The sequence below is a fragment of the Microcaecilia unicolor genome, chromosome 2, assembly GCF_901765095.1.
Source record: "Microcaecilia unicolor chromosome 2, aMicUni1.1, whole genome shotgun sequence".
Classification (NCBI taxonomy): domain Eukaryota; kingdom Metazoa; phylum Chordata; class Amphibia; order Gymnophiona; family Siphonopidae; genus Microcaecilia; species Microcaecilia unicolor.
This window is the reverse complement of record NC_044032.1, coordinates 572,386,751-572,413,926: the sequence shown is the minus strand read 5'-3', so window position 1 is coordinate 572,413,926 and position 27,176 is coordinate 572,386,751. Positions and strand designations below refer to the sequence as shown.

At 45.7% G+C, this 27,176-nt stretch overlaps 1 protein-coding gene across 2 annotated transcripts in view; it reads right to left on the bottom strand.

Moving 5' to 3' along the window:
• The window catches only part of SORBS2 (sorbin and SH3 domain containing 2), a 610,065-nt gene that overhangs the window by 508,288 nt on the left and 74,601 nt on the right, over window positions 1-27,176 (bottom strand). The gene's annotated exons all lie outside the window — the stretch shown is intronic.

Below are 27,176 nucleotides of genomic sequence, written 5' to 3'. Positions count from 1 at the left end.
TGGAGGGCTCCCATTACCAGCACAAGTGTTACAGGTAGGGGTGGGGGTGGGTCTGGGTCCGCCTGCCTTAAGTGCACTGCGGTACCCACTAAAAGTGCTCCAGGGACAGGAGTTGTTGCTGCTGTATAAGCTTGGCACACCAGTTGACACCTGAAGACTAATCTCTTTGAAAACGTCCTTTATTTGAATAAGCACGTTTACTCACAGTTAACTGCAGATCAGAGGTTGTGCCCCACTGGCAAAGAGTCTTCCTGGTACTGAGATTAGCAGTAGGTCAGAGCTGGCAGAATGCTGTACAATGCCCTCTTTCAGCCACATTCAAGGTAAGAACTAAGTTCTCTAACGTGGCTAACACACGAAAGGGATCTAAAAGTGACTTACAAACATGGCCACTATCTCATGGACTAACGGAAGTAAAACAGGACACACTCTGACCCAGTTAGCAGGGGGAAAAGCACCATGGGAGTACAGCCCAGTACCCTACACCCACCACAATGCATTGCTGATGTGAGCCACATCACAACCAGGGAAAGGCTGTCGGAGGAAAGAACACATTCTGCTGTCATGGAGGTGGGTACATCATTTGAGGCTGGCATACAGGCTGGCAAACAAGGTTTTTAATTTTATATTTTTTAGTGTGGGAGGGGGTTGGTGACCACTGGGAGAGTATGGGGAGGTCATCTCCCATTCCCTCCGGTGGTCATCTGGTCAGTTGGGGCACCTTTTTGAGGCTTGGTCGTGAAAATAAAAGGACCAAGTAAACCCGGCGAAATACTGCTTATCACAGGGTTTTTTTCCATTATTGGCGAAAGCCGGCCATCTGGTAGCCACGCCCACGCCCGCCCATGTCCCGCCTTCGCTTAGCCAGCGACATGCCCCTTTGAACTTTCGCCGGCGAGACAACGGGAAAGCGGCGATGCTGTCAAAAACGCAGCTTTCGATTATACCGATTTCACCGCTTTTACGAGATCGCCGGCCATCTCCCGATTTATGTCGGGAAATGGCCGGCGATCACTTTCGATTATAAGCTGGATGGTTAACTAAAAGTCTAAATGAACCCCTAGACTAACAACCATTCCTTCTGATTTTAATGTACACACTAAAATTGTAGGGAGGGGGCATAACTAAGCCTATACCATGTTCTATCAGCTTTCCAAGGCCAGCTGTATTCTGAGAAGAACTCCCTAATTAGAGACAGGGTACAATGTTGACACAGAAAGCCAAAACATTGGTCAAAAATATGGCACAGATCACTGACTTCTACTGCAAGTTGGTGGAGCCTGGAAACCATGTGGCTATGGTGGAGAAGCAGGTGGAAGGCCCAGAAAGCTAAAGCAAGGAGGAAGCAGCTGGCAGCTTGGAACTGGTGCTGAACGGGACATGATTGTTGTGAGGATAGGTGAACAAGGACTTTAAGATCTGAACCACAATGATGAAGGTGAATAGCAAGCTGGCACTCTTTTTCCCTATCTGGAGGCCCTGGAGTAGTACATGTCCAATGTTTGAGACTGGAAGTCAAACTTTGCCAGGAAGATTGAGGCTGCTTTAAAGGAGCTGAGAGTGCAGTAGAAACAAAGTGATCAATCTTGAAAAACAGGTTGAACAGATGTATATTGTTGAACTGATGGATACACCAGAAGGACTTACACGTGTGCTTTCATTACAACCTTGCTTAAAGATGTACTGGGTCCAGCAGTGCCTGAGATGGACTTAAGTGTGGAGCAAGTGCATAGGACAGTGGGAGGACAGTACACTGGAAATGATCACCCAGAAGGGCAATTGTATAACAGGGCACCTGGTAGGAGCCTATTCTATACAGGAAAGTAGGTGCCTACTTTTCTTTATAGAATTCTAGCCTAACTGTGTATAACGGCACTTAACATTTAGGTGCAAGTACTTACATCAGCCATAGAGGTAGTGTAAGTATTAGCACCTACATGCTGCAGATATGTGTGTAACTTATAGTATTCTATAAGTTATGCACATAGGTTAAGCCCCACCTGTTACAATCTCAGGGAAGGTGAGCCCTTGGACCACCACCAGATACTGGCTAGTGGCAGGCAAACCACCCAGGGCAAGACAGAGCACTAAGGCAGAAACCAGGCGAGAAAGGGCTGGATGTCCTGTTTCTAGTGGTGAGCCCTTAGGTTCCCTAAGGCCCCGCAAGGCCTCAGAGGACAGCCGAGCACCCCGAATCTTCACCCGCGGCGGCCGCCGTTCACCAAGGGTTGAGCCCCCAGCTGCAGGCGGCCAGCAGGACTGCTGGAACCGCGGGGTGACGGCTGACCTGGCTGGTAGTCAGTAATGCAGTCTCTAAAGGGCGGCTAGCGAGGGCGACTAGCACTCCGAAAGGGTAAGAAGCACTGTCTCTGGATGATGCTAGCAATGGCGGCCAGCAAACAGCACAGTCTCTGAATGATGGCTAGCAGGACGGCTAGCAAGTAGCACAGTCTCTGAATGATGGCTAGCAAGGGCGGCTAGCCAGTAGCACAATCTCTGAACGGTGGCTGGCAAGGGCGGCCAGCAAATAGCACAGTCTCTGAATGATGGCTGGCAAGGGCGGCCAGCAAATAGCACAGTCTCTGAATGATGGCTAGCAGGACGGCTAGCAAGTAGCACAGTCTCTGAATGATGGCTAGCAAGGGCGGCTAGCCAGTAGCACAATCTCTGAACGGTGGCTGCCAAGGGCGGCCAGCAAATAGCACAGTCTCTGAACGATGGCTAGCAAGGGCGGCTAGCCAGTAGCACAATCTCTGAACGGTGGCTGCCAAGGGCGGCCAGCAAATAGCACAGTCTCTGAACGATGGCTAGCAAGGGCGGCTAGCCAGTAGCACAATCTCTGAACGGTGGCTGCCAAGGGCGGCTAGCAAATAGCACCGGGAAAACCACTGTGCCGGCTTCAGCATACATAGAAACGGAAGCAGTGAGTTTCCCTTGTCCTCGGGTTTAAATATCGCGCCGTCCCGCCCCCTCCCCGGGAGAGGAACCAACCAACCCGGCCCCAGGAGGCGATGGAGCCTCGGGATTGGCCGGCCCGCCCTCCAGGCGGGGTTTTAGGCCCGGCGCGCCAATCCGGCGTGAGGTGGGCGGAGCCTCCACGCTGGTCCGCCCCGGGAGGCGTCGATGCCGGCGCCGCCATCTTGGCCGGCGCAACGCCCCGCTCTCCGAGGCCGGCGCTCGCTCCAGCGGGTCGCCGGTCTCTGCCCGACCCGCGGCAGCGTCGGCATCTCCGGAGGTCCACCCTCGCAGCCCCGGGCATCGCGAGGGCCGCCGACCATCGCCCCCCACAACCGGAGCGCAGGTAGGACCGGGGAACGGGACAGTATCCTCCCCGGATGCCCCCTCTCCCCCGGGGCCGGGTTTAGACGGAAACCGGGCGTGGAAGGCTCTGATCAGATCCGGTGCATGTACGTTCGCCGGGGGCTCCCAGGAGTTGTCTTCGGGACCAAAATGCTTCCAGGATAATAAATAATATAGCCTTCCCCGCCGCTTCTTTGAATCCAGCACATCCTCCACTTCATACTCCGGATCGGGAGTGACCTCGAGAGCTTCATCCTCGTGTTGTTGAGGGTGCCATCGGGACCCACGAAACTTCTTCAACAGGGAAATGTGGAAGGCGTTGTGCACCCGTAGGGTCCTCGGTAACCGCAACCGATACGTCACTGTTCCAATTCGCGCTTGGATTGCAAATGGTCCAATGTACCGGGGTCCCAACCTCCGGGAGGGCACCCGGAGTCTTAGGTATCTTGTGCTTAACCATACCTTCTGCCCCGGCTGTAATACTGGAGCGGGTCGCCGGCGGCGATCTGCAAAGACCTTATATTTGGCAGCTGTTTTCTGCAATTGTTCCCGGGCCATCTCCCAGACCTTCTGCAGATCTGCCAGAGTTTGATTACCCACGGGGGTTGGAGCTGTAGTAGGGAACGGTGCTGGAAGCCGAGGATGTCGTCCATATACCAAGAAGAACGGAGAGTTTCCTGAGGATGAGTGGTCACTCTGATTATATGCAAACTCGGCCCATGGAAGCAAAGAGGCCCAGTTATCTTGACGTTTGTTGACAAATGCCCGCAAGAATCCTTTCAATGTTTGGTTAATCCTTTCGACCATGCCATTGGTTTGGGGGTGGTAGGCGGATGAAAAGTGGGTTTCCACCCCCAAAGCTGTGCACAAGGCTCTCCAGAAGCGTGAGGTGAATTGGGGTCCTCGGTCACTGATGATCCGAATGGGCAGTCCATGTAACCGAAAAATGTGTTGAATGAAGTACTGGGCTAAAGAGGCCAGCGATGGAAGGCTCGGTAATGGAACAAAATGAGCCATCTTGGAGAAACGGTCCACCACCACCCAAATCACCGTGTGACCCCGGGAGCTGGGGAGGTCGGTGATGAAATCCATGGATAACTCCGTCCAGGGGGCTGTCGGTACGGACAGCGGTTGCAGGTCCCCTATGGGAGGCCCAACTACTGGCTTAGTCCGGGCGTACACAGGGCAAGTAGTGACGAATTGGAGAATGTCCCGCCTCATATGAGGCCACTGATACTGTCTTGCAATGAACCGGAGGGTCTTTTGATACCCGAAATGCCCGGCCCATCTAGACGAATGTCCCCATTGCATTACTCTTTCTCGATCGGCGGCCGGCACTAACTCCTTTGTCGGAGCGACTCCCCCTGCGGCCGCACTGACACATGCCGGGTTCAACATAGGGTGGACCTCCTTGGTCTCCTCTGGAACCTCAAATGCTCAGGAGAGAGAGTCTGCTGGGGTATTCTGAGTAGCCGCCCGAAACACTAACTGAAAGTGAAATCTGGCAAAAAACAATGACCATCGGGCCTGTCGGGGATTTAACCGTTGGGCCTCTTGAAGATACAGAAGATTCTTGTGATCAGTGATCACCGTAAATCGGTGTTCGGCTCCCTCCAGCAGATGCCTCCATTCCTGCAGGGCTAGTTTTAATGCCAAGAGTTCTCTATCCCCTACCGTATAGTTACGTTCTGCCGGGGAGAACTTACGAGAGAAGAAGGAGCAAGGTTGACGCCGGCCTTCGGGGTTGACTTGAGAGAGGACCGCCCCGGCCCCCAAAGCGGACGCGTCCACTTCCACAATAAAGGGTTTCTCTGGATCTGGAGCCAACAAGATGGACGCTGAATTGAACGCCTCTTTTACCTGACGAAAGGCCGCTTGTGCCTCTAGCGGCCAATCCCGGACTTTCACGTTTTTCTTGGTGAGCGCCGTCAGCGGTGCTGTCAGTTGGGAATACTGAGGAATAAACTGGCGATAATAGTTCGCGAATCCCAGAAAACGTTGAAGCGCTTTCAATCCCAGCGGTTGTGGCCATTCCCGAATCGCGCGGAGTTTGTCCGGCTCCATCTGCAGCCCCCCGGGTAACAGAATGAGGCATATTTTCAAAGCACTTTGGGAGGCTAAGTTCCATAGGTTTCTATGGAACTTTGGGAGGCTAAGTGCTTTGAAAATGAGCCTCAATGTGTCCCAAAAAAGGTAGCGACCGCTGATGAAAAGCGCACTTACTGAGCTTAGCGAATAGGCGGGATTGCCGTAACCGTTGCAGCACTGCGTGAACGTGACTTACATGCTCAGCGGGGTCCTTGGAAAAAACCAAGATGTCGTCCAGGTATACAATCACCGTGGAGTTCAATAAATCCTCAAGCACAAAGTTGATAAGTCGCTGAAACACCGCAGGGGCATTACATAGGCCAAACGGCATCACCCGATACTCGAAATGTCCCTCGTGAGTGTTAAAGGCCGTCTTCCATTCGTCCCCTTGCCGGATTCGAACTAAATTGTAGGCCCCCCGCAAGTCCAACTTAGTAAACATCTGGGCTCCTTGCAGCCTGTCAAAGAGTTCGGGAATGAGCGGTAGAGGAAAGCGATCCTTTACCGTGATGGCATTTAACCCCCGATAATCAATACAGGGCCTCAAGGAGCCATCCTTCTTGGTAACAAAAAAGAATCCGGCCCCGGCAGGGGACGTAGAGGGCCGGATGAACCCTTTCCGCAGATTCTCCCGGATGTATTCCTGCATTACCTTGGACTCTCCCCGGGACAGGGTATACAGTCGGCCCCGAGGTGGCATGGTATCTGCCATCAAATTAATGGCACAGTCGAAAGACCGATGAGGCGGTAGAACCTCCGCCTCCACTGGACTAAACACATCTGCGAAGTCTCTATAGTCCATAGGCAGGGAGCCCAGGTAGGACCGGGGAACGGGACACTGGAGCAGTAGACAAGAAGAACTAGGGTTGGAGACAAGCAAAGCTGGAGCTGGAGGCAGGAGGACTGAAACTAGAGATGAAGACAGGCAGGACTGGAGCAAGTAAGGCTGGGACTAGAGCTGACGACAAGCAGGGCTGGAAATGAAGTTGAGGTTAGGAAAATCAAATCAAATCCAAATAGGAGAAACAGAAGACCAGGACCAGCACACCGGGGGATGCAATATTCTCTCACACTGAGGATGTATTGTCCAGGACCTATTGCCCAGGAGGGAAGGGTTAGGATGGCTGTTGTAGTTGGTGATTTGATTATTAGGCATGGAACATGGAGGGGAAAGTTAAGAAAGGGGACAGACATCTCAAAATTTGTGAGTTGAAGTGTTTAGTACAAACATAGAACAGAGAAAAATGAAGGAAGATAAATACATATGGACTATCCAATCTGCCCTTCCCTGCCATCTACTATCCCTTCCTCTCCCTTAGAGATCCAATGAACTTGTCCCAAGCTTTCTTGAATTAAGATACAATCTTATTCTCTTTTGCTAAAGACAAAGACTGTTTAGGATGTTGTCAGAATATAAATATAAATGGAAGATCATGCCCCTCACTCACAAAGAGATAGGCTGAAGAGGGTATGGATGACAAATTAAACATCTGGGGATGTATTTCTCAATAAATCCAAGGGAATGGTATTGATTAAATTATTTTCCGCTGTTGCAGGCTTTTAAGAGGGAGAGTAGCAAATGGGGTGAACTGAATGGTAGTTTGTTGGGTGGGTGCAAATGTGATAAGAATGAATATTGGTTTCCTTGGGCTTTGTGTCTTTTATCTGTGCTATTCCTAAAGTACATAAGTACATAAGTAGTGCCATACTGGGAAAGACCAAAGGTCCATCTAGCCCAGCATCCTGTCACCGACAGTGGCCAATCCAGGTCAAGGGCACCTGGCACGCTCCCCAAACGTAACAACATTCCAGACAAGTTATACCTAAAAATGCGGAATTTTTCCAAGTCCATTTAATAGCGGTCTATGGACTTGTCCTTTAGGAATCTATCTAACCCCTTTTTAAACTCCGTCAAGCTAACCGCCCGTACCACGTTCTCCGGCAACGAATTCCAGAGTCTAATTACACGTTGGGTGAAGAAAAATTTTCTCCGATTTGTTTTAAATTTACCACACTGTAGCTTCAACTCATGCCCTCTAGTCCTAGTATTTTTGGATAGCGTGAACAGTCGCTTCACATCCACCCGATCCATTCCACTCATTATTTTATACACTTCTATCATATCTCCCCTCAGCCGTCTCTTCTCCAAGCTGAAAAGCCCTAGCCTTCTCAGCCTCTCTTCATAGGAAAGTCGTCCCATCCCCACTATCATTTTCGTCGCCCTTCGCTGTACCTTTTCCAATTCTACTATATCTTTTTTGAGATACGGAGACCAGTACTGAACACAGTACTCCAGGTGCGGTCGCACCATGGAGCGATACAACGGCATTATAACATCCGCACACCTGGACTCCATACCCTTCCTAATAACACACAACATTCTATTCGCTTTCCTAGCCGCAGCAGCACACTGAGCAGAAGGTTTCAGCGTATCATCGACGACGACACCCAGATCCCTTTCTTGATCCGTAACTCCTAACGCGGAACCTTGCAAGACGTAGCTATAATTTGGGTTCCTCTTACCCACATGCATCACTTTGCACATGTCAACATTGAACTTCATCTGCCACTTGCACGCCCATTCTCCCAGTCTCGCAAGGTCCTCCTGTAATCATTCACATTCCTCCTGCGACTTGACGACCCTGAATAATTTTGTGTCATCGGCGAATTTAATTACCTCACTAGTTATTCCCATCTCTAGGTCATTTATAAATACATTAAAAAGCAACAGACCCAGCACAGACCCCTGCGGGACCCCACTAACTACCCTCCTCCACTGAGAATACTGGCCACGCAATCCTACTCTCTGCTTCCTATCTTTCAACCAGTTCTTAATCCATAATAATACCCTACCTCCGATTCCATGACTCTGCAATTTCTTCAGGAGTCTTTCGTGCGGCACTTTGTCAAACGCCTTCTGAAAATCCAGATATACAATATCAACCGGCTCCCCATTGTCCACATGTTTGCTTACCCCCTCAAAAAAATGCATTAGATTGGTGAGGCAAGACTTCCCTTCACTAAATCCGTGCTGACTTTGTCTCATCAGTCCATGTTTTTGTATATGCTCTGCAATTTTATTCTTAATAATAGCCTCCACCATCTTGCCCGGCACCGACGTCAGACTCACCGGTCTATAATTTCCCGGATCTCCTCTGGAACCCTTCTTAAAAATCGGAGTAACATTGGCTACCCTCCAGTCTTCCGGTACTACACTCGATTTTAGGGACAGATTGCATATTTCTAACAGTAGCTCCGCAAGTTCATTTTTTAGTTCTATTAATACTCTGGGATGAATACCATCAGGTCCCGGTGATTTACTACTCTTCAGCTTGCTGAACTGACCCATTACATCCTCCAAGGTTACAGAGAATTTGTTTAGTTTCTCCGACTCCCCCGCTTCAAATATTCTTTCCGGCACCGGTGTCCCCCCCAAATCCTCCTCGGTGAAGACCGAACCAAAGAATTCATTTAATTTCTCCGCTACGGCTTTGTCCTCCTTGATCGCCCCTTTAACACCATTTTCGTCCAGCGGCCCAACCGACTCTTTGGCCGGTTTCCTGCTTTTAATGTATCTAAAAAAGTTTTTACTATGTATTTTTGCTTCCAACGCTAATTTCTTCTCAAAGTCCTTTTTTGCCCTCCTTATCTCCGCTTTGCATTTGGCTTGGCATTCCTTATGATCTATCCTGTTACTTTCAGTTGGTTCTCTTCTCCACTTTCTGAAGGATTGTTTTTTGGCTCTAATGATTTCCTTTATCTTACTGTTTAGCCACGCCGGCTGACGTTTAGTCTTTTTTCCCTTTTTTCTAATACGTGGAATATATTTGTCCTGAACCTCCAGGATGGTGTTTTTAAACAGCATCCACGCCTGATGCAAGTTTTTTACTCTGCGAGCTGGTCCTTTCAGTCTTTTTTTCACCATTTTTCTCATTTTGTCGTAATCACCTTTTCTATAGTTAAACGCTAGCGTACTTGATTTCCTAGTTTCACTTCCTTCAATGCCAATATCAAAACCGATCATATTATGATCACTGTTATCAAGCGGCCCTCGTATCGTTACCCCCTGCACTAGATCATGAGCACCACTAAGGACTAAGTCTAGTATTTTTCCTTCTCTTGTCGGCTCCTGAACTAGCTGTTCCATGAAGCTGTCCTTGATTTCATCAAGAAATCTTATGTCCCTTGCGTGTACAGATGTTACATTAACCCAGTCTATATGCGGGTAATTGAAATCCCCCATTATTATTGTGTTGCCCAGTTTGTTTGCGTCCCTGATTTCCTTTAACATTTCCGCATCCGTCTGTTCGTCCTGGCCAGGCGGACGGTAGTACACTCCTATCACTATCCTTTTCCCCTTTGCACATGGAATTTCAATCCACAGTGATTCCAAGGAGTGTTTTGTTTCCTGCAGAATTTTCAATCTATTTGATTCAAGGCTCTCGTTAATATACAATGCTACCCCTCCACCAATCCGATTCACCCTATCACTACGATATAATTTGTACCCCGGTATGACAGTGTCCCACTGGTTATCCTCCTCCCTGCAACATACTTTAGAAAGTTGGACAGGCTCAAGATGCGATTCATCTGGGTGAATAAGTGGCTACAGATTTGCCTAAAGATGTTGCAGAGGTCTAAAAAGGATGATGGGGTATCTTTGCCAATTTTCATAGGTAACATGTGGCAGCTGCATTCCATTTGCTGGTGCAGTGGGTCTCCTCTTCAGTAGAATTAGAATTGGGTAGCAATTGATGGGGTAGCTTGGATGGGGGAGTTCCCTATCCATGGACAAAGGTCAGAGGGGAGGGGAACATAGCTTTAGGATTAGATTCCAAGCTGTGGGAAAAGTTGCTTGGAGAGAGAAGTAATGGGTGGAATTTTGCTCCAAATGCTTATTCTGGATTATCCAGAGGTGCGGGAGGTTTGGCCAGCCTCTATTTGGTAGAGGATCAAAAGGGTCAAGACTGGAGATTTTTTTGCAGCTGTTTTCAGGGTGAAGGTTCTGCTCTTGGGAAAAGTTCTGGGAAAGGTTGACTTAGAGGAGTTCCTGTTTGCATTTTTTCGATTGATGCATATTGCCACAAATCCTAAATTGATAGATTGTCCCTCATGGGCTCCTAACCAGTTGGAGAATGTGGTGCTGCAATCTTCCATGTTTAAAAGGCAGGTGTAGTGGATTTATTAGGTGATTCGGGAATATGGAAGCAAGCATAGGACCATCTTCAAAGAGGATGTGGGAAAAGGAGTGGTCACAGACTATATGTTGTGTGGCAGACTGACTGTGCTGATTAGAAGGAAAGTGTGGTTAGGGGTAAAAAATTGGTTCTGTTTCTAATGGGTGGGTGGAAGGAGAGGGAGGTTGGGAGAGCTATGATGATCTCTTGAGTGTTTTTGTCCTGGGAGCATGGAAAGTGGGAGGGGGAGTAAAATTGCTTGCTTCTTTGGATTGCCTGAGACCTGTTCCCCTTATTTGAGGAGTTAGTAATTTGTACAATGGCTTATGTTTCTGCCTCGCCTCACCCCATGCGTGGAATAATCTCCCTGAGCCCATACGCCAGGCCCCTTCCCTGCCCATCTTCAAATCCCTACTAAAAGCCCATCTCTTCAATGTTGCCTTTAGCACCTAACCATTATTCAAGAAATCTAGACTACCCCAACTTGTCATTTCGTCCTTTAGATTGTAAGCTCCTTTGAGCAGGGACTGCCCCCTTTTTGTTAAATTGTACAGCGCTGCGTAACCCTAGTAGCGCTATAGAAATGTCAAGTAGTAGTAGTAGTAGTATATTGTAGTTCCTTCCAGCATGTAACTGTAAATTGCTTCTTGCTTAGTGCTGTAATCTTTACTCTGACTGGTCATCCCCTTACCTGTAACTATCTTCTCCCTCAGCAGAGAGTCTGGGTCCTTCATTAGTCACTGTCACGTGCCTTTTCCTGATTGGTCAGGCCTCTGCCTGCCTGCCTTCTAGATAGACCTGCTCCCTCCTCCCTTCATTTGCTGAAGAGAAGGAAAAAGACAAGGTTTTCTGCCTTTCCATCCCCCTGGCAGTTTGATTGCCTTTCCACCTCATCCAACATTTGCCACTGTTTAGCAGTTATCTCAACAGCCCTTTGATCTAAGGGTGTTGAACTGAACTGTTTCAGACAGACTCATCTGCACTTGGGCAGAACTCATCTCTGTTTCAACTACACTAGATGGTTTATTTATGCATTAAACAACTGTTGATAACTAAGAGTTTGAGTCTTCTGTGGATGTTGGAGTGGTTTAACTGTCTGTTGAATATGGTTTATTAATATTTGCTGTAGCAGAGCACAGTGAGAACAGAAAAGCTTATATTACAATAACATATCAGTTTTAAAACAAGGGAAACTGTCAAACACCTTTTTTCACTTACTGACCCATAGTAAATTGGTCTTAGCAGGAGTAAGCTTGAGTTCCTACTGCTCTAATCAGGCAGCTACTGCTTGTTTGTGTAATACCCCCTCAGGAGTGTCCCTGAATTCATAGTGGAGGGAGGGGGAGGATGGGACCTGGAAGGAGCCCCCTGAATCAGCCCTGTAGGATTTCCATCCCCTTTCTCCTGGAAACTACAATAAAACACTTCTCTAAATTTAACTCTCTTAAGCGTTCCTACTCATTTCTTATCTGTGACCTTCACTCCTGACAGACTTCACAGATCTCTCCCTGAGCAAAGAAATCCCTCTGAATTTACTTTCTCCTTAGGAATCTCTTCACGCCCAGGCACAGGTTGCTATGGAGATGAGAAAAGATACATTTCACTGACAGCGCACACCTCATGTCACATCAAATCTGACATAGAAATCTCATAAACAAAAATGCCAGCCTGTTTAACACACACAATCCATGTCTCACTGAAAACCTCTTTATAAAGGGATTTCGATACAAACTAAGAGTGCATAATGCAACTTCCAGTCATTATGCAAAGTTACCAATAGCTCTACATCATTTGTGAACAGCCCACAGTCCACCTCATACCTCTGGATTACCTCCTCCACAGAAGCCACACAGCACTGATAGTACTCACCTTTGTGGTACCTCAAATGCTGTGGTTTCTGGGAAGGCAGAGGGATCGTGCTCCTTTGTTCCCCTAACCACAGCCCAATGCTTTTGTCTATTTGTCTAACTTATTAGTCACCTATCTAATACAGCACAACACATAGAACATAAAATTACAATACATAAAACAAGAAAAACATAATATTATATAAAATCTATATCAAAGTCAATAAAAACTTACCCTTCAAATTTAAACACTGTGGTCAGCGCTGGATTCAAGCACTGACTATGGTGTTTATAACTGGATATTCAGTGCTGGTCAATACCCAGATATCAGCATTGAATATCCAGATATAGACTGGCAGTATAAGTTACTTGGGTACCATCAATATTCTGTGCCTGTACCCATACAACTATCTGGGTAAGTTAGGACAGCTATTTTCCTATTTTGCTTTCCTAACAAGGATAGTTATTTCGGTACCAACACTAAATTTTGACCCTACTTGGATAACTCTCAGCTGCATGTTTGTTGTGCCCCCAGACCACCCCACCAATACCTGGATAGTGCTAAGGTGGCCAGAGAAGATTTTCAGTAGCATTACACATGGTATCGCCTTGGTAAGCAGCACTTATTCAGTGGGAGCTGCTCCTATGGCGGTTAAGTGTCAGTGAATACGGGGATGTTCAATTCCAAACACATTTTCTCCAAAAATTGCACATGCAAATTTAAGCATCTTCCTGATTAGTGCACGCAATTTAATAGAATAATAAGCCAATTAGTGCCAATAATTAGCTTTTTAACAAGCAATTATTGGCACTAATTAGATTTAATTGGGACTCACATGTATAAATGTGTGCAGAGAGAAAAAAGGGACATGGAAATAGGAAGGTTATGTGCATTTTGGGGCAGATCAGGGGCGCGGTTTTGAGTTATGCAGGTAATTACAGAGTAATGGTGCTCTGCACATAAATTTAGGTGCAGGAATTTGCACATTTTCATTGGTGCAAATGTTAATAAATCCTCATAAATTAGCATTTCCCAAACTGTGCGCCACGACACCTTGGTGCGCCGCAGCGACTTCTCTGGGGTGCCGTGGCAAATCGGTGCTGGCGCAACCTGGTAAGCATGGCAGGGAAATGCCACAAGCCATGCTTACCACCGTCACAGTTCCAGCTCCAGCTGCCGGGCTTCAGCTCCCCCATAGCCCTCTTTTCGTTCCTGCCACCCTGCGTTTTTTAAAATCTTTTATTTTACCTCAAAATCAAAGTGCCAGCATCAGCGACAGAAACAGGCTCGCCTCGAGCCTTCCCTTCCCTCTTAGTGTCCCGCCTTCCTCTGACGTACTTTCCTGTTTCCACGAAGGCGGGACACTGAGAGGGAAGGGAAGGCTCGAGGTGAGCCTGTTTCTTTTGTTGCTGCCGCCACTTTGATTTTGAGGTAAAATAAAAGATTTTAAAAATGCAGGGTGGCAGGAATAAAAGGGGGATGTTGTGGGAGAAGACGGTGGGCAGGTGATGGCTTGGGTTTGAACTGGAACTCAGGTCAGGTGAGGGCTAGGGTGAGTCACTGGACATGGATGGGATGGGAGGGAAGGATGGGGGGGCAAAGGATAATCACTGGACATGGATGGGAGAGGAGGACAGGGGAGAGATGAGAAATTGCTGGACATGGATGGGAGGGGAGGATACAGGCAAAGGAGAATCACTGGACATGGATGGGAGGGGATGGCAGGGGAGAGGAGAAATCACTAGACATGGAGGGGAGGGCAGGGGAGAAAGGAGAATTGCTGGACATGGATGGAGATGGCAGGGGAGAGAGGAGAATGATGGATATGGATGGATGGAGAAGAGGGCAGGGGAGAGGGGAGAATTGCTAGATATGGATGGATGGAGGAGAGGAGAGTTGCTGCTGGACATGGATAGATGGCGGAGAGGGCAGGGGAGAGAGGAGAGTTGCTGGGGATGGATGGAGGGCAGGGGCAGGAGAAGAGTTGTTGGACATGGACGGATGGAGGGGAGGGCAGGGGAGAGAGGAGAGTTGCTGGACATGGATGGGTGGAGGGGAGGGCAGAAATGTTGGACATGGATGGAGGGAAGGGAAGACAGGAAAGAGATGCACAGACCTATGAGCTGCTGCATCCAAGTTGTCATTCTTTTTTGTTGGTAGCATTTTTAAAATTTAATCTCACTTATATTTTTAAATATGTTGGTTTGTGCAGCATACAGATGTACAAAGAGGAAGTATAATAATGGAATGACTTTTCATAAGTAGAATAGTAATTTGTTATAAATTGTAATCATTGTGTTATTTGGAGGGGCTGGTTAAAGGGACACCCTAGCACCGATATATTTGTGCAGATAAAAAGATGGAGACCTGTGTGGCCGGGGGCGGGGGGGGGGGGGGGGGAGCAGAGACCTATGTAGCCAGGGGGGGAGGGAGGTTGGGGGGTGCTGTGGAAAATTGCTCGGACACGAAGGGTGCCATGAACTGAAAAACTTTGGGAACCACTGACATAAATACATAAATAAATAAATAGCAGCACCTAAATTTACACGTGACCTCTCCACTTAAGCGTTAATTCTATAAACCGTGCTGAATTTTAGGGGCAGTTTATAGAATACCACTTAAGTGTGTGTGTGTGGGGGGGGGGGGGGGGTTGACACCACTTATTTTAGGCGCCCTACATAGAATCTAGCCCTTTTGGGGAAGTTCATTGCTTGTAAATGTTTAAACTTAAGGGCATTCTCCACATTTGTAGGCTTTGGCCTCAGCAAAATATTATCTTTAATTAAATGCTGCATTCACAATATCTAAAAACCCAGCCTAATGTTCATAAACTACTACTTTCTTTGCTAGTTTTCGCAGAGAATTTTGTTTAGAGACTCTAGATTTCAATTTGGCTACTATTGAATTCATGTTAACAAACAGCACTTGTTTAATATACGTCCTTGTTCTTAACAACACTCCCAAGGTAATCTTATCAAGAGAGTCCAAGATTTCCAACAATTCTGTTTTTGCTCAGTTCTGTGCAGGCTTTTATAAGCAAGTAGCAATTCTGGAAAGCTCTCTCCCATGACCCACTGGTATCTCACCAGTGAGTGCATCAAGAAAAACAGTGAAATACAATTCCACCAAATTTTACTGATTGCACTGTGCAATTATCTGCTTGAACTTCATGCGGGGCAGTGGGGATTGGGTCCTGATTTTTTTTTTTCTCCCAGATAGTGGTGACAGGAAGTTAGTTTCAATGGTTCTTTTCTCTTTAATATGAACATTTCCTGCAATGGAGCTCATACTCCAGGCGTATGTAAAGAGGTAAGCAGTGTTTGCATTTTCTCTGTATCTCTAGATTACTACTACTACTACTATTTAGCATTTCTATAGCGCTACAAGGCGTATGCAGCGCTGCACAAATATAGATAGTCCTTTTAATGTAAAATGTTATGCAACATACAGTTTTATGTTGTTTTGCGGGGAACTTGGGTTGATAGTGAAATGTGTTATTCAGTTTGAAACAAAAGACAGCTGTAACACAGCATGGAGGGTAGGAGATTAATCACTGGTTTGCTCTATTTCATTCTTCTAAGTTGCAACAGCAGGATTTCCTACTGCCTCTTCTCTCCTGCTTTTGTGTTGCAGGTAGGTTCATTTTGTTATAGCAAAAGCAAAAGGTAACATCACTATACCATTCACATGACACTCAGGCTCCAGGAGAAAGCAGAGAGCCTTCTGAGATGCAAGAGAAGAATTTACATTGCTTCTGTATTGCTTTTGTGTAATGGATCCTGTGGTGTTATAATAAAGTAGTTCTCTTCTTAACCAGTATGTCCTATGTTTCTTTAGCCCAATTAGTCATGGGTCAGCAAGCTATAGCTTGGTTACATAATCAATGCCCAAGGTTAACATCAACACCAATACCCACAGAAAAACAGCCATCACTCAAAACCACACAGAAACAACCAAGTCCATTACTTTGGAAATACAGGCCAACTCTGATCTACATGCCTGAGTTAGAAGCACCAGGGCTTGAGTGACCCCTCAAGATTGGATGAACATGCTGCCATTGTCAATGTCCCATCCAAGCCTATGAAGGGCAATGTCCCTTCCACCCTCTAGAGTGCAAAAGATAAACACCTTTAGGTCCTAGCAATGTGGTAGTCAGCAGACTTTGATTTATGTTTCATCATAGTTACATAGTAACAGTAAATGTCAGCAGCCGAACAATGTGGCCAGAGTTGTATCTGTCACTCTGCATAGGTTTCACCTCTTAATGATTAAACACTGGCATACATGGAGGGGCATAATCAAATGGGGACAACCATCTCTAAGGGCGTCGTCACGAAGCGGCGGGGAAACTTGTATTATCGAAAAAAGATGGGCGTCCATCTTTCATTTCGATTACACGGTCGGGGACGCCCAAATCTCAACATTTAGGTCGACCTTAGAGATGGTTGACCTAAATGTTGAGATCGCTGACCTTAGGGATGGGCGACCTCGGTTTTCGCCGATAATGGAAACTGAGGACGCCCATCTCAAAAATGACCAAATCCAAGGCATCTGGTCGTGGGAGGAGCCAGCATTCATAGTGCACTGGTCCCCCTCACATGTCAGAACACCAACTGGGCACCCTAGGGGGCACTGCAATGGACTTCCTAAATTGCTCCCAAGTCCATAGCTCCTTTCCCTTCTGTGTTGAGCCCCCCACAAAACCCCCAAACCCACTCCCCACAACTGTACACCACTACCATAGCCCTTATGGGTGAAGGGGGGCATCTAAATGTGGGTACAGTGGGTTTTGGGGGGGGTGGTTGGAGGGCTCAACATTTACCACCACAAGTGTAAGAGGTAGGGGGGAATGGGCCTGGGTCCACCTGCCTGAAGTGCACTGTACCCACTAAAAACTGCTCCAGGGACCTGCATACTGCTGTGATGGAGTTGGGTATGACATCTGAGGCTGGCATAGAGGCTGGAAAAAATGTTTTTTATTTTTTTGGGGTGAGAGGGGGTTGGTGACCACTGGGGGAGTAAGGGGTGGTGATCCCCAATTCCCTCCAGTGGTCATCTGGTGAGTTCGGGCACCTTTTTGAGGCTTGGTCATGAAAAAAATGGGACCAAGTAAAATCGGCCAACTGCTCATCAGGGACACCCTTCTTTTTTCCATTATCGGCCTAGGATGCCCATCTCTTAACCACGCCCCCGTCCTGCCTTCAGTACACTGCTGACACGCCCCTGTAAACTTTGGTCGTCCCTGCGACGGAAAGCAGTTGAGGACGCCCAAAATTGGCTTTCGATTATGCCGATTTGGGCAACCCTGAGAGAAGGACGCCCATCTCCGGATTTGTGTCGGAAGTTGGGCGCCCTTCTCTTTCGAAAATTCACCTGCTAATCTCTATCTCTCTTGGGGAACAGCTTGTAGAAGCCTGCCTGGCACTGATCCTATTTCCCGACTACTAGAGTTGCCATTGAGGCCCATTCCAGCCTTAGTCCTCGTCTTTGCCATTTACGGGTCCTAGGCTGTAGAAGTCTGCCCAGTGTTGGTCTTACTTTCCAACCTCAAGAGCTACCATCAAAGCTCACTCCAGCTATGAGGTCATTTAAGGTTTGCTTTGATTGGATTCCATCCATTTTCTATATAGAGATCCTCTGTGTTTATCCCTCACATTCTTGAATTCCATCACTGTTTTTGTCTTCACAACCTCCCCCGGGAGGGCATTCCAGGCATTCACCACCCTTTCTGTGAAAAAGTATTTACTGATGTTGTTCCTAAGTATCTTATCCTGCAACCTCAACTCATGGCCTCTAGTTCTACTGCTTCCCCATCTCTGAAATAGATTGGTTTGTATATTAATACTTTTTGAATATATAAACATCTGTATCATATCCTCCCTATCCTTCCTTTTCTCTAAGGCATGTTTCAAGTTGCTTCTCATGTCTTTTTGTACATGCCCCAAATCATTATCTGAATCACCTCAGTCTTTTGATGTCCTTTGCAAGATACGGCCTCCAAAACTGAACACAACACTCCAAATGGGATCTCACCAATGGCTTCTACAGGGGCACTAACACTAGAGAATGACACAGGGATGGGGACCCGCAGTAACTGCGGGGATGGGGACAGAGCTTGCGGGGATGGGGTGGGGATGGGAACAGATCCCACTGGGACAGGGACAAACTTTGGTCCCATGTCATTTTCTACTTTGAAGCCTGTTAATGAACTGGACTGTTATTTATTTTTGAGTGATGCAGACAACGATATTTTGATATTTTAGAAAAACAAGCAAACATGCTGGCCACAACTAGCAAACTTTTCATGGAGGATCCTGTACATTCTGCTACCAGCACATCTTCTAAGAAGATATCTTCTATTGCAGGAGGGACTATGGAAGACAGGACAGCTAGACTGAATCCTGAGATTGTTGATGACTTCTTATTCATCCACAGATTACAAAATCATAACAGTATTTCATAGGGCATATTTCTCTCCTCTAGGGCATACAGAACGGGTTGAATTTTGTACCCATGGACATTTTAATAGGGTGGATTTGGATTCCTTGGAGTAGTAGACATCAGCTATTGTTGGGGTTAGAGGGTGGCGGTGAGGAGGGCAATTATAGCTACTCGCTGTAATTTATACACAATAGTTGCACAGCTTATTGTTCCTTTTTATACTTTAATAAAAAGATTTAAATATAAAATCATAATTGTTCAAGGCTTCTGCAGATGAGGACACAGCCCATGGGGATGGGGCGGGAACAGAGACAGAGCTTGCGGGGATGGGGTGGGGACGGAGACAGAACCCACGGGGATGGGGTAAGGACGGGGACAACTTTGTCCCCGTGTCATTTTCTAACTAACATCTCTTTCTTCTACTGGATATGCCTCTCTATGCAGCCTACCATCCTTCCGGCTAATGCCACCACCTTGCCACATTGTTTTGCTGCCTTAAGATCCTCCAACACTATCATCCCAAGGTCCCTCTCTCAGTCTGTGCTTATCAGCTTCTCAGCCCCTAGGCAATACAGCTCTTGGATTCTAGTAGTAAGTAGTTGAGTTCATAGAACTACAGTGGAAATACGCGTCATCTTAATCTGTTGCAAGTCACATGTTATTTACATTTCTGTATTATTTATCAGTGGGGAAAAAGCATTGAGAGCAGGCTGCGCTCTGTCCCTACAGGGATTCTGACCTGCCAGGGCTTAATGTTTAACTTGCAGAGAATGAAATAAGACAGATAAGCAAGTTGCATACTGTGCAAGGGTGCTTCTGTCTCTCTGCAGTGCTCTGACCTGTCTTAAAGCCATGCATGCTTACGGAGGGTAATTTTGTAAAAAGGTGTTTAGTGTAAGCACATTTTCTGATGCCTATTTTATGTCAGTTTTATAGAGATGAGTAGGCACCCGCAAGTCTTTATAAAACTCTTGCATAAGTGGAAGAAATAGTGCCTACTTTGCAGACAAAGACATTTGTACCTGCCCTAGGCCAGGTGCCTATAATTTTTAAGTATGCATATTTGTGTATTTGACATGTACATGTGCGCTCCGCCCAAACTCCATCCTGCACATGCCTTGCTGCAAAGTACATGCCATTATGTAAAAGTACATACTTTTATGCCAGTCAGTATTTTAAGATGCCATTTACACATTTTTGTGGTCACATATATGTGAAAATGTCTTTATAAAATTGTCCGCATACCCCCTAATTCTAAAAAAGTCACCAAAAATAGTGCCTGTAAATTTGGGTGTGTGTGCAATTTGCATTTGTGCAATTTAATTATATAATGAGCTAATCAGGATCAGTAATTGACTTTTTAACAAGCAATTATTAGCACAAATTAGATTTAATTGGAATATACATCTGTAAATTTAGGCATGGGATCTGCGCTTAATGCACGAGCTGAAAAGGGGGGCATGGAAATGGGAGGGCCATGGGCAGAATGGGGGCAATCCTTACATTTACGCATGTTGTTATAGAATGAGGACGTTGCACCATTTCAGTTGGTGCAAATGACCATGCCTAAAGTTAGGCGTGATTCCCAGGCATAAGCGCTATTCTACAAACTGCACCTAAATTTAAGCATGACTTATATAATAGTGCTTTTTATGGTGCTATATATATATATATATATATATATATATATAGATAGATAGAGAGAGAGAGAGCAGGTAATTGTATAAAAAGGCTCCCATTTTAGGTACTGGCTATGGCATGTATTTTAAGACTATTATATAAAGAAAAATAAGTGCTTACTTTATTGAATACTAGTACAAATAACTGAAAAAACACACACGTTAAGGCACAATCACTGACAGCAGCCCTATAGCTGATGCAAATGCCAACATCTAATGTCGCAAAGCAACATATACAGCAGCATCTCACATTCAATTCTTCTCACTCCATACTAAGTATCAGGGAAGACAGCGGTGGCGACAGACACAGCAGTGATTGGCTGATCTAGCAAACAGCTGATTAGATAAACATAATAATGATAGGCTGGAACCAAACAGCCGTAGCCAATCAGGTTAGCAAATAGCTGATAGACAGACACAGCAACCATGGGCTAAAATAGCAACCAGCTGATTAGACAAACACAGCAGTGATTGGCTGGAACCAAACAGCCTCTGCCAATCTAAATGTCAGCATAAGTACATAAGTACATAAGTAGTGCCATACTGGGAAAGACCAAAGGTCCATCTAGCCCAGCATCCTGTCGCCGACAGTGGCCAATCCAGGTCAAGGGCACCTGGCACGCTCCCCAAACGTAAAAACATTCCAGACAAGTTATACCTAAAAATGCGGAATTTTTCCAAGTCCATTTAATAGCGGTCTATGGACTTGTCCTTTAGGAATCTATCTAACCCCTTTTTAAACTCAGTCAAGCACATTCTGTAATTTCTGTATGTGCCTGTGTGTTCCACTATGAGCATACCCACTGGCCAAAGTATGTAGTACCAAATCATGACACTTCCACTTCATGGTATTCTGTAAGAGGTCATTTACACATGTAAGTGGCTACTTATCACCATTTACACAACTTCTTGCTGTCTAGATCTAGGGGGCTCCTTATGAAATTACCCCATATTGCCTTTTTTATTTTTAGTATTTTCCATTTCCATATGAGTAGTTGACGTTCCCCTTTCTTTGCACACAGATCCTACCTATCTATACATAGGTATCATTGTGTCTTTTGAGGCTGTTTATCCTACAAGGAGGAGAGGGATTATGCCAGCTGATGCACAGCTTTTGGGACTGGAAGCAAATGTGGCTTATTTCTTGTTTACTAAAGCTTAGTATACTGCTCAAAAATACTTTGGTGGTTAAAATCAAAATCCATAAAATAAGAAAAGAATGCCAATCAGTCATAGGAAAGAAAAGTTAAAAGCAGGTACATCCTCACAACAATACATGCAAACATGAACATATAAAGCAAAACAGCAAAAGTAGAGGCTGACAAATGCGCAAACCAATAGGGAGATAATATCAAAAACCAGTTTATTCTGAATATTCATATCAAGGACCCATCACGGTCCATGTTTCGGCGCCAAAGCACCTGCCTCAGGGTCACAATCAACTTTCTCTGAGAAGACGCTGATAGGCTTGAATAATTCCTTTATGCATGCAAGTTAATCCACAGAGAGAACAAAAGAACAGCCACTTGGTGTTTGCTGTTCTTTTGTTCTCTCTGTGGATTAACTTGCATACATAAAGAAATTATTCAAGCCTATCAGCTTCTTCTCAGAGAAAGTTGATTGTGACCTCTGAGGCAGGCCCTTTGGCGCCGAAACACGGACCGTGTTGGGTCCTTGATATGAATATTCAGAATAAACTGGTTTTTGATATTATCTCCCTATTGGTTTGCGCATTTGTCAGCCTCTACTTTTGCTGTTTTGCTTTGACTTTCGGTGGAGGCTCCTCCTGTCTTCTTGGATCTGCTCTTCACCTCCAAACATGAACATATAAACATATATAGCAGATCCTGGGGATCCTGGCAGACAGTGCCAAAGACAGCAGGCCAAGAAGACAAGCCAAAACTCAGAGGCCAAAAGCTGCTGAAAGCCTTCAGCTGTCCCTTAAAAAGAGATAAGAACTCCTCTTGCCTGATAGTTATAGTTTGGGGAAAATTCCAAACATTTTATGGTTGCTTTTTTAAAATTCTGGCTTGCAGGATTACTGAGATAAAGTTTATCACTCTCCCCTTGCTTAAATGTTGATGGAGAGGCTGATTACAGGTAAGATCAGCTTACTGAACAGAAAGTAATTCAGTAATGGCTCTGAGTGATTTCCTTTTCTCTGGCTCCATGGCATGTGAGTGTGGCAGAATATTCAAGGCTCACAATGTTTCTGGGAAGTGTATCAGTTAAAGGGTAGAGTTTGCGGGGGGGGGGGGGGGGTACAGCATGGAGAGGAACACATTGGAAGTTTATTATTCTTTTAGGAATATATTTGACACCACCTTTGGAGGGTTAACAAAGACACACTATTGGACTGAAAAAACCTGCACAGAATGTTACTTGTTCGCTGAACACAGAGGTGTATTTAAGCAAAGAAAGGCATTCCAGAACTCTCCCAAGACTTCTTTCTCTTTGACTGAATATGGCAAACTCTGAAAAGCTACTTTCCCAAAGCACTCCTCCCCCTTACCCCCAACATTCCCTCACCACTCTCCAGAGATATTTTTTAAACATAATCCTAGACTGCAGAATCCTTCTAGCATGTAAGATGTGCTTTAAATAATTCTGTTTTCTTTACACTGTTTGGTCCCTAGTACTGGAAAATCGTTCCATGCAAACCCTTCATTTCACGGCTCTGGCACTGGTGTTTGAGAAACTAGCTTTACTTTTGTGGAGATGAACATAGCAATTGTGGCAAGCTCGCGGGTCCAGAGTCAGTAGACATTAGAAACTGTCATTTAATCCCACTTCACTGCTTTACAAAGTCATTGCACAGGACAATAAGGGACTGATCAATGCTGCAACGGCAACTAAGTCTAGAAAAAGAGGGGGTGTCCTGTGCTATCGCTGAAGTTGAGAACCTCTCTGTCACATGAAGGAAAGAGCATACGATGAAAACTCGTAATCCATATGGCTATACCTGAGGTGATTATGGCAACGGATACATTTTTGTTTCCCCACCAAGGACTGGTGACAGCTGCAATCAAAATGTAATATCCTATCTGGTGCTAAATTGCACAACTTAACTCAGCAGATCACATGGCTCTCAGTTTACCACACAAAACAGACCCTGTCCTCATTTTACCACACTGCCTCTTTGAATAGATAGTCTTGCTTATTATTAGTAGTAGTAGTAGTAAAGAAACTTTTAAATTATGTCCAGGCAGGCAATGTCCAGGCAGGCCAGGGCCCACCCGCTTTGGACTCAGGCCCACCCAAAATTGTGATACTTGCTGTGGCTGGTGGGGATCCCCAAACCTTGCCAGCTGAAAATTTTCTCTCCTTGGGCAGCCAGCGCTCTTCCAAATGTCAGCCAGCAGCACTTGCCTTGAGCTGACACAGACTGGCCCTTCTGCACATGCTCAGTTTTCGCACATGCAAAAGCACCGAGCATGCACGGCCTGCCAGCAGCATCAGTTTGAGGCAAGTGCTGCCGGCTGGTCGTTTGGAAGAGTACTGGCTGCTTGACGAGGAGGAGGAAATCTTCAGCTGACAGGGTTTGGGGATCCCCGCCAGCTCAAGTATTTAATATTTGGGGTTTTGGGGCAGGGAGGGGTGGAGAGAGGAGCAAACCGGAGGAGGACCGGGGGGAGGGGTGGTGAATTCCATGCCCACCCACCTTGGGCTCTGGCCCACCCAAAATTGGCCATCTACGTATGCCCTGGGGGGGGGGGGGGGTAAGGGCTTACCATTTGCAAATCTAGAGCTATCGCTGGCCCACACGGACACCAGAGGTAGTTCCAGCCCTAGCATGAGCCATTTTCTGCAGTAGGGAAACTAGCTGCCTATTTTCTAGTACGGCAGTTAAATGGCAGTAATCAGGCAGCGCCACATGCCACCTGGTTACTGCCAGGTTAGCACAGGAGTCCTTTACCGTCACTTCATGCAGGGGTGACGGTAAGTGCTTCCCCCTGCATGGCCACGTAGTAAGAGCAATCGTACCCCATGGCCATGTCATTTTTCAGTCTTTTTACCTGCTGCAGTAAAAAGGGCCTCAGGCCGCAGCAAAAATGGCCCCGCCGTTAGTGCAGGGCCCTTTTTACCACAGCTTAGTAAAAGGGCTCCTTTGTTCCTAATCTTTTCAGGAAAACGTGAAACCTGTGGAGCGTCTTCCTAAACTAGAAGAAAAGGAGGGAAGGCTGGTGGTAAGAAGGCAATTTCAAAAATATTATGCTACAAAATGAAAGAAATATGTTGGGATACATCCCAGCTGGTACAGGCAAACAAGTTATTTAAGTTCATACCGGCTTTTTCAGAAAAAGCCCCATCAAACTTTAACCACAAATGTCAATGTAATCATTCACATGCCAACTAAATTATATTCTATACTAAAACAAACCTAATGAAGTTAGTGCTTCAATAGGAAAAAAAAAAAAGATTTTTAGTCAAACCTTTACTAAACTCTAAGCAGTCTTCAGAGATTTGCTAAATGCAATTCTCCCTGTATCCCTGATCCCAGATACCTGGTCCTTGCTATTTTGCTTCCAGAGGCCTGGAATATGGACACAAGCATTCAAACAAATGCATGCTTTCTTTTTACATTCCACACACAAAAGCTTCACAAATAACTATTGAAGACTATGAGTGCAAATCTTCTCATCTGCTGAGCTGCATTCAGCTCAGTTTTACAGAATATATTTTTTTGAGTTTTCATACATTTTCCAAAATCATATGTGTTTTAGTCACATCGGGAGGAAAAACCTCAGACAACATAGTGTCTTGTTTGATTTTACTCCTTATATTCATTAATCATAGGCTTAAAGAACCTCCCAGAAAACTTTAATATATTATTATAAGGACAATCGAAATATGTAGCTTTTTTTAAAAGGCTCTGCTCAGGTCACCCCGACGTTGCCCACCATTTTGCAGCGCCACGCCCACTGCTTCGAGGGGTCTAGACCTTATCAAAAAGAGTGTTTCAGTTCAGTTCCAACCTGAGTGAAACGGTGGCCAGCATCAGGGTGACCTGAACAGAGCCTTTTTAAAAAAGCTAAGTATTTTGATTGTTCTGATAATAATAATAATAATAATATATTAAAGTTTTCTAGGAGTTTTTTTAAAGCCTATGATTGATGAATATAAGGTGTAAAATCAAACAAGATACCTAGGGCCCTGTTTACTAAGATGCGCCTACGCTTAGCACACGTGCTAAACAAGTAGGCACCTATAGGGATATTGTAGGCATGTACATGGTTAACTTGCATTAGAAACATTAACACACCTATAACGCTGCTTAGGAAACAGGGCCCTGTTTACAAAGGCGCGTGCTAACCATGTAGATGCCCATAGGAATACTATGGGTATCTACATGGTTAGCGCGTGCTAACAACATTAGTGCACCTTTGTAAACAGGGCCCCTAATGCCTGAGGCTTTTTCCTCCCGATGTAATGAAAACATATATAATTTTGGAGAATTGTATGAAAACTATATATATATATATATATATATATATATATATATATATATATATATATATATTCTGTAAAAGTGAACTGAATACAGTTCAGTGGTTAAGAAGATTTGCACTCACAGCCTTCAAGAGTTATTTGTGAAGTTTGTATGTATGGGTTATTTATTTATTTGTTGCATTTGTATCCCACATTTTCCCACCTATTTGCAGGCTCAATGTGGCTTACATCGTACCGGAGGTACGTTTGCAGTCTCTGGTGTTTACAAATACAGAGTGATGTTGAGATGAGATAAAGTTCATGTGGGACAACCACATAAGGTCGTTGAACAGTGGGAGAGTTGTGTTTTGTGCATTTTGAATTCTAGTGTTATTGTGTTGCAGAGATCAGGCATTTGTTGGGTTGGTAGGGTATGTATTTACTTCACTCTTCTTTTTGGGGGGATTTGTGCTTTCTTTTACATTTCATTTTAAACATATCCCAGAAAACCTAGGGGCCCTTTAACTAAGCTGCGGTAGGCTCTACATGTATGCAGGAAGCGCCAAAATGAGACTACCACCCGGCCAGCGCACCCTCCTGGCGGTAATTTCAGATTTTGCACGCGTCCATAATGCCTGGATGAATTATTTATTTATTTACTCCTACTTGCACCAGTTGCGGTGGTAATCATCACTTGGTGCATGCCAACTGGTCACCACGCGTGTAGCGCGTGAGCCTTTACCGCTAGATCAATGTGTGGTGTTAAGGGCTTAGGCTGGTTTGGGCATGCGCTGGTTTCATTTTTACCACAGGCCCTTTTCCCGTCCCATTTAAAAAAAAACAACTTTTTGTAGATGCGGTAAAAACTGGCCCGGTGCGCGCCCAATACACGCGCCTACACTTCCACAGGCCACGTTTTACAGCGGCTTAGTAAAAGGACCCCCTAGTGAATATCCCTCATTTGTGCATGCACACTCTCTGTCTAGGTAGGGGAGAGGTAATCTTTCAGCCTGAAAATCCTCCTTAAAATGCAAACAGTATATGAGAATTATTAAGCAGGAATGACATAGAAAGCCAAACTGAGCATCCGAATTCTGCCTTAGAAACAACAGAATCCGTACATAATCAGTTATGTGACCCGTTATACTTTCGACAGGCACAATTCAATCGCAAACACCTTCAGCTCATCTGTCAAGTTTGCTTTTTGACTGAA